General features: G+C 44.7%; 1 pseudogene; it reads left to right on the plus strand.

Moving 5' to 3' along the window:
* The first annotated feature begins 1,146 nt into the window (after positions 1–1,146).
* Positions 1,147–7,684, plus strand: LOC112071523 (methylcrotonoyl-CoA carboxylase beta chain, mitochondrial-like; annotated as a pseudogene).
* Positions 7,685–8,378: the final 694 nt, after the last annotated feature.

Raw genomic sequence — 8,378 nt, forward strand, 5'->3', positions numbered from 1 at the left:
TAGCAGTTGAATCTAGGACTGGTTTAATGTGTGTCTGGTAATCCAGACCCTTGAGTTTTATCAGCATGTTCTTAACAGAGATGTACGGAGGACTTACCAGAGAAGAACTCTATGAGATCGTCAGTGGTACAGGACCACGGAAGTCCTTTAGCTCTGATGATAAACACCTCCTTCTTCTCCCGTCCTGGGTCAGAGTTGTAGTCTGGTAGAGGTGGGTAGTCATCATCTTTGAAGGGGGCCCCTGACTAATACACCATACGTTAAGTTACGACATTAATATCTATATTTCTACCATTATAAAATGGATTGACGGAAGGATACCTTTTCATACAAAGAGTAGCAGCACACAGACACTAACCTCTGAGTGTAGCCCGACTTGGGAGTGCAGTACGGAGAGGCTGTGATACCGGGGTTTCAGTGCGGCGGTCCAATGGTGATGGAACCGCGGACGGCCACATCTCTCCGCTACTGTTATGGTCCCTGCGGCACTACTCTGCGACAATAAGCTCTTGGAGACCTGTCTCCCCACCACAGAGCGACTTAACGCAAACAACAAGGGCCTACAGTTCCCAGACATCTTATCAAACGTGTTACTGCGCAATTCTCCGACTTCAATATGACGAACCGATTTGACAGATGTACAAAACCCACGGAAGAACACTTTTACCGTAGTTATTTATTGAGCCTTGCAACACTTAAAGAAATTGAAAGGTGCGCATACGTAATCTCCTCTTTACAGCAAGAAAACTCACGTTGCCCAAGGACAGTAGTCCGTCAAAAAGGTCAAAGTGAATTATAGACAACAAAAGGAGTATTTATCCAGGAGCGTGATGGATTATGGATTATATTATTATCGCCGACTAGTGGTTTGGCGGAATCACAAAATGTTCTAGTGGAGCTCAGACAAAACCTAGTGGTCAAAATAGGGGACTGTCCCTGGTCCATGTACGTCCTCCTCAAAACACAACAGGACAAATAAGAAATATGTCAGGGAGAAGAAAAAGAATACATACAAATTAAATTGGCAAGGTTTGAATGTTATTTGTTTTGGTCAATTAATTAGTTAGTGGTTTTGTTACATTGAATTTTTTCCCCGTGTTTAGATGTATTTTCCCACGCCCGTCCAGTAGGCGGCGGTAAATTACCATACTTTGGTTGACTAATGCTTGTGGGTCGAGCAATAACAAATATCTCTGCAGAGTTGCTAACTAGGTGGTTAGTTAGCTAGCTGTCAAAAACATGCTTCTTCAGACTTTCAGGCCATGGCTGACCCTGCTTCGTTGCAGAGGATTGCCAGTAGCAACAACACGACTATACCACGGTGACAGAGTCGCAGCCGTCGGTACACAGCCTGACACACAGTCCGCGGAGTATGCGGTAGGTGGTGGAGGGGCAATGGGCAAAGTTATCATTGTGAGACGCTGCTAGCTTGGACTGCCCTTGGAACTGAATTTCTCTCAATAAGTGTAGTAACGCTATCCAGCTAAATTAGCTGGCTTATTGTCAGTTGCTTGCAATTCGTTTCAAGTCCTGTACCACCAGCTAGCTAACATGTACTGTATTAACCAGGGCTAGTTAGCTAGCTTGCTAACATATACTGTAATTAACCAGGGCTAGCTAGCTTGCTAACGTGTACTGTAATTAACCAGGGCTAGCTTGCTAACATGTACTGTATTAACCAGGGCTAGCTAGCGTGCTAACATGTACTGTAATTAACCAGGGCTAGCTAGCTTGCTAACGTTGACAAGCCATTGAGAAGGGCAAATGCCTTTGGTCAAACATCGTCTCATAAAAAAAGTACTTCCGGGTCATAGAATTTCGGAAATATTTAAAATAAAAGTCCCCCACGTAATAGTACGTAATAGTAGAAAAGTGTCAATAACGTGTATTTATTTACTCAAAAATAATAATAATATGAAGAAAAAATTGTCTAAACATTAACAGTGATTCGTTTTAAAGTTACATTTGCGTACAAGTTGGGGTTTAAAACATGTTCCAAGGTCAAATAAATGACCCCAATGCAAATCACTGTTTATAAAATACATAATCTTGGTTTATAGAGCAAAAATGATTCTAGGTGACGCAATAAAAGTAATGTAGGGAGTGACTCAATAGGGCCTGTAGAATGTATATATGGTGTCATTTCATGGGGCTCTGAATAATACAGAGTGTTGATGGCCCTTTACTGCGGTCAAACAGCTTAAAGTGGGGTGCCTGGACTCTATATGGTATAAATATTGCACTGTACATGGAAAAACAATGGATTGGTGTCCATAAGACTAGGTTCCAGTCTACTACTAGAGTCCCTAGAATACAAAACAGGTGAGTTTGAACATAAAGTTAGTTCATACACTATATATAACAAAGTATGTGGACAYCCCTTCAAATGAGTGGATTYGGCTATTTCAGCCACACCCGTTGCTGACAGGTGTATAAAATCGAGCACACAGCCATGCAATCTCCATAGACAAACATTGTCAGTATAATGGCCTTACTGAAGAGCTCAGTGACTTTCAACGTGGCTCTGTCATTTCTGCGGACACACAAACTATCGTTTTTCCTGTACAGTGCAATAAAACAATGATACAGTCAGACTTTTCTCAAACATTACATTTCAAAATTGTTCCTTGAACAATATCACCAGTAAATAAACAGGAATAGTTTTTTACTTATTATGTTCTTGACATTAATTTATTTAAGCTCCAACCATTCCTCAATGTGCTCCACCTTATAATATTCTGTATGTTATATGAGGTAGTAATTCTCTTTAGTATACATTTCCCCCCATGTAGCTATAAATATTAATTAACATAATTTTAAGATTCTCCATTATGCAAAGCAGCAAAAAAATATGGATTTAGAATAATATACATAGCGTTGTACCGCAGACTTTTATTTTGAAAGCTAAATCCAAAACCCGGAAGTTTTAGTGTGGATAGGATCCATCTAGCGTTACTGCCATGATGCTCATCTTTTTATTTAAAAAAAATGTAATTTAACCTTTATTTAACTAGGCCCAGTGTCGCCCGAGTTTGGCCGGGGTAGGCCGTCATTGTAAATAAGTAAACTAAACCAATATCAAATCAAGTGTTTGTTCGACGAAACAAAGCTTCGGACGTCATTGATCACGTGTTTCTGATAAAGCGATACAGACATCAGCACACTGTTTGGACCCACACCTCGTAGCGCCGCTATCAAACATAACTACCCTTAATGTCTAGTTGCAGGTGGTTCGTTTTGAATTTAGAAAATATCCCCTTATTAAATAAAATAAAAATATTCCCTTATTAAAAAAAAAAAAAATTGCTCCATGAAGTAATCCAACAATGTGTAAGCCACCATCAAGTCTATTTGAAATGTTCTGATCTGGACAGGTGTCATGGTGATAGGTGGCACTTTGGGGTGGACACCCAAATCAGTGTGTCTTGTTTGCCAATAATTACATCTGAGACGTCATTAGGAATATGAGCATGGTACTTTCCAAAGTTAGGTCCTACCTTTCCACCCAGACAGAGTAGGTATAACTTTCCCCCCAGACAGAGTAGACCTACCTTTCCACCCAGACAGAGTAGGCCTACCTTTCCACCCTAGCAGAGTAGGCCTACCTTTCCACCCTAGAACGGAGTAGTCTACCTTTCCACCCAGACAGAGTAGGTCTACTTTCCACCCCAGACAGAGTAGGACCTACCTTTCCACCCTAGACGGAGTAGCCCTACCTTTCCACCCAGACAGAGTAGGCCTACCTTTCCACCCCAGCAGGAGTAGGTACCTTTCCACCAGACGAGTAGTCTACCTTCCACCCTAGACGGAGTAGTCTACCTTTCCACCCTAGACGAGTAGGCCTACCTTTCCACCCCAGACGGAGTAGTCTACCTTTCCACCTAGACAGAGTAGTCTACCTTTCCACCCCGACAGAGTAGCCTACCTTTCCACCCCAGACGGAGTAGGCCTACCTTTCCACCCCAGACAGTAGACCTAAGCTGGTCTAATGACACCCACCTAAACTAAAATGATTGTTTAGTTATCCTCATTGGGATTGAACATTGTCTGTGACAGTAGTCTTCCAAGTTGGGAATTGAGTAGTATCGCCACGTTAAGGTTGGTTAAATTCTCTATGCTAAGCCAAACAGTATCTTATCTAATAACACCTCAGACAGCTGGAACAGAGGAATGGCCTGACTAGGAGAGATAGCTAGGATACTAGCTAGTCCTTGCCTGGTTATAACCGGCTCTGTAACCTGCTCCGGAATTCCCCCTACACTAATACACTATGGCATTTGACATTATGATATCTATCTTTTCAGGAAAACTATGAACGAATGCAAGTCCTTATTGATGAGTTGAAAGGCAGATCGGAGAAATCAATTGGGTAAGTTAAGTTGGCACCTTCACATGTGAAAACTCTTTTGAATGTTAAGATGTAGTAATGTCCGGTGTTGACGCCTGTCTGTTGACCAGCCTGTCGGTTGACCAGCCTGTCTGTTGACCTGCCTGTCTGTTGACCAGCCTGTCTGTTGACCAGCCTGTCTGTTGACCAGCCTGTCTGTTGACCTGCCTGTCTGTTGACCTGCCTGTCTGTTGACCAGCCGTGTCTGTTGACCCCTGTCTGTTGACCAGCCTGTGGTTGACCAGCCTGTCTGTTGACCTGCCTGTCTGTTGACCTGCCTGTCTGTTGACCAGCCTGTCTGTTGACCTGCCTGTCTGTTGACACAGCCTGTCTGTTGACCTGCCTGTCTGTTGACCAGCCTGTCTGATAATGTGTTGAGCCAGGTGTGGAGAGAACGTGCCAGAAATCTGCACATCTCCAGAGGGAAGCTCCTCCCCAGAGAACGCATGACAGACTGCTGGACCCGGGTAAAAACACAGGACTATTCTCTGGACACCGAGTTGTAGATGTATCCTCTGTAGAGGCTCCGCAACTACTTAGTTTTGACGTTCTAGGTCTGAGGTTCCTGTGTGTTTGGAACGGTTTCTTTATGGTGTGTCTCTCTGCAGGTCTCCGTTCCTGGAATTCTCCCAGTTTGCAGCATATGAGCTCTATGGAAAGAGGAGGTTCCAGCAGGAGGCATCATTACAGGGATCGGCAGAGTCTCAGGGTGCGTAGAGTACTGTAAACACTAGAGTACTGTAAACACTAGAGTACTGTAGACACTAGAGTACTGTAGACTAGAGTACTGTAGACACTAGAGTACTGTAGACACTAGAGTACTGTAGACACTAGAGTACTGTAGACACTAGAGTACTGTAGACACTAGTACTGTAGACACTAGAGTACTGTAGACACTGTAGAATACTGTAGATTACTGAAAGACACTAGAGTACTGTAGACACTAGAGTACTGTAGACACTAGATACTGTAGACACTAGAGTACTGTAACACTAGAGTACTGTAAACACTGTAGAATACTGTAGATTACTGAAAGACACTAGAGTACTGTAGACACTATATTACTGTACTGTAAGGTACTGTCGACACAGGTCCATGAATATGGTGTGTTTCAGACTCTATCGTTCCAGTCATAATGCTTATTGTTCCAGCAGTACTTGTCATTCTCATCTGACCGGTCGTTTCCTCCAGGGTGGAGTGTGTTATTGTTGCTAACGACGCCACAGTGAAGGAGGCACCTACTACCCAGTCACAGTGAAGAAGCACCTCCGAGCCCAGGAATAGCTCAGCAGAACCACCTGCCATGTACTACCTGGGTGAGTGCCCTCTCAGGAGATAGCTCAGCAGAACCACCTGCCATGTATCTACCTGGGTGAGTGCCCTCTCAGGAGAATAGCTCAGCAGAACCACCTGCCTGTATCTACCTGGGTGAGTGCCCTCTCAGGAGATAGCTCAGCAGAACCACTGCCATGTATCTACCTGGGTGAGTGCCCTCATTCTCTATACTGTGGCGGCAATGGGGATCGCTGTGTTATCAATGTACATGTAAGTGTGTAACACTCTCCCAGTGGTAGTCTCCTATAGTGGGAAAGGAGTCAGGGACTAGGGTTGATTGTGTGTTTGCCCTTGCAGTGGACTCAGGAGGGAAAGGAGTCAGGACTAGGGTTTGATTGTGTGTTGCCCTCTGCAGTGACTCCGGAGGGGAGGAGTCAGGACTAGGGGTTGATTGTGTGTTTGCCCTCTGCAGTGGACTCCGGAGGAGCCAACCTCCCCAGACAGGCCGAGGTCTTCCCAGACAGAGAACACTTTGGACGGATCTTCTTCACCAGGCCGCCTCTCCTCAGACGGAATAGCACAGTAATGAATAGCACAGGTGATGAATAGCACAGGTTGATGAATAGCAACAGGTGATGAATAGCAACGGTAGCAAGGAGGTGAATGAATAGCACAGGCGGTGAATAGCACAGGCGTGAATAGCACAGCGCGATGAATAGCACAGGCGATGAATCGCACAGGTGATGAATAGCACAGGTGAATGAATAGCACAGGTGATGAATAGCAAGGTGATATAGCACAGGTGATGAATAGCCACAGGCGGTGAATAGCACAGGCGGTGAATAGCAACAGGCGAATGATGCAACAGGCGTGAAATGCACAGGCGGTGAATAGCACAGGCGGTGAAATAGCACAGGCGGTGAATAGCACAGGCGGTGAATAGCACGGGCGGTGAATAGCACAGGCGATGAATGGCTCAGGTAATGTGTATTATTTTTGTACATATATTTTTGGGTGTATATTTACACACGATTTAAACAGACGAAATCATATGGGCTGATTGAAGGGTTGGAGTTGGGGATTGAACCCCGGTCTCCGGTGGGGAAAGGAGTATACACACCGTGAACTTTACCACTAGACCGCAGCCTGTTTACACAGGTCATATTTTGAAAGATGGAGTAGAGTCTGACCCATAATTAGTGCTGGGAATTGCCGAGGGACCTCACGATACAATATCTAAGATAAAATAGAATGTTATTTGTCTCACGCGCCGAATACAACAAGCTCGTAAGTAAGCATTTCACGGTAAGGTCTACAGCTGTTGTATTCGGCACATGTGATTTTTGATTGTGTGAGAAAACAGAGTGATGGCCTCTACTAAAAAGAGGAGGATCAGCTTTCTATAGGCTAGGCCCACTATATTTATTTCTCAGCTTTTCTAATGTTAAGCACATTGCTTCTCTTTACAACAGGAGTATATAGCCTACCTGAGTGGCATGAAAATAAACCACGGGAAAAGCGTCCTCCATTAGCTATTTAAGTGCATAGATAACATGTATTTCCCCCCCCTGTTTCGAGACAGGTGCATGATAATGGTCCATTCTAAATTAAAAACAAATTTCACACATATATTATATAGTATATGTAAAGACAAGATTAAATCAAGAATAGTCTGATGGGTGACAATATTAGCCTATCACTTGTGAATGATGCCCAACGTAAGAAAAAGTTTTTTCCCCAACTTTTCCTAATCATAGTACTGAATGGTACCATGGATATTCAGATCTAGATGTAGTGTGTGACCAGACTCCGCCCTCCGTCCCCATCGTCGCCCATCGTTGCCCTCCGTCCCCATCGTCTTCCTCCGTCCCCATCGTCTTCCTCCGTCCCCATCGTCTTCCTCCGTCCCCATCGTTGCCCTCCGTCCCCATCGTCTTCCTCCGTCCCCATCGTCTTCCTCCGTCCCCATCATCGCCCTCCGTCCCCATCGAAGATCAGAAACCCAGTCAGTATCTGGTGTGACCACCATTTGCATAACGCAGCGTGACACATCTCCTTCACATAGAGTTGATCAGGCTGTTGATTGTGGCCTGTGGAATGTTGTCCCACTCCTCTTCAATGGCTGTGTGAAGTCGCTGGATATTGGCGGGACCTGGAACACGATGTCGTACACGTCTATCCAGAGCATCCCAAACATGCTCAATGGATGACATGTCTGGTGAGTATGCAGGCCATGGAACAACTGGGACATTTTCAGCTGCCAGGAATTGTGTACAGATCCTTGCGACATGGGGCTGTGTATTATCATGCTGAAACATGAGGTGATGGCGGTGGATGAATGGCACAACAATGGGCCTCAGGATCTCGTCACGGTATCTCTGTGCATTCAAATGGCCATCGATAAAAAGCAATTGTGTTCGTTGTCTGTAGCTTATGCCTGTCCATACCATAACCCCACCACCACCATGGGGCACTATGTTCACAATGTTGACATCAGCAAACTGTTCGCCCACACAACACCAAACACGTGGTCTGCTGTTGTCAGGCCGGATGGACATACTGCAAAATTCTCTAAAACGACCTCGCAGGCGGCTTATGGTAGAGAAATTAAAATGTAATTCTCTGGCTACAGCTCTGGTGGACATTCCTGCAGTCAACATGCCAATTGCACGTTCCCTCAACTGTGGCATTGTGACGTGTGACAAAACTGCATTTT

Source organism: Salvelinus sp. IW2-2015, unplaced genomic scaffold, assembly GCF_002910315.2.
Source record: "Salvelinus sp. IW2-2015 unplaced genomic scaffold, ASM291031v2 Un_scaffold1630, whole genome shotgun sequence".
Taxonomy (NCBI): domain Eukaryota; kingdom Metazoa; phylum Chordata; class Actinopteri; order Salmoniformes; family Salmonidae; genus Salvelinus; species Salvelinus sp. IW2-2015.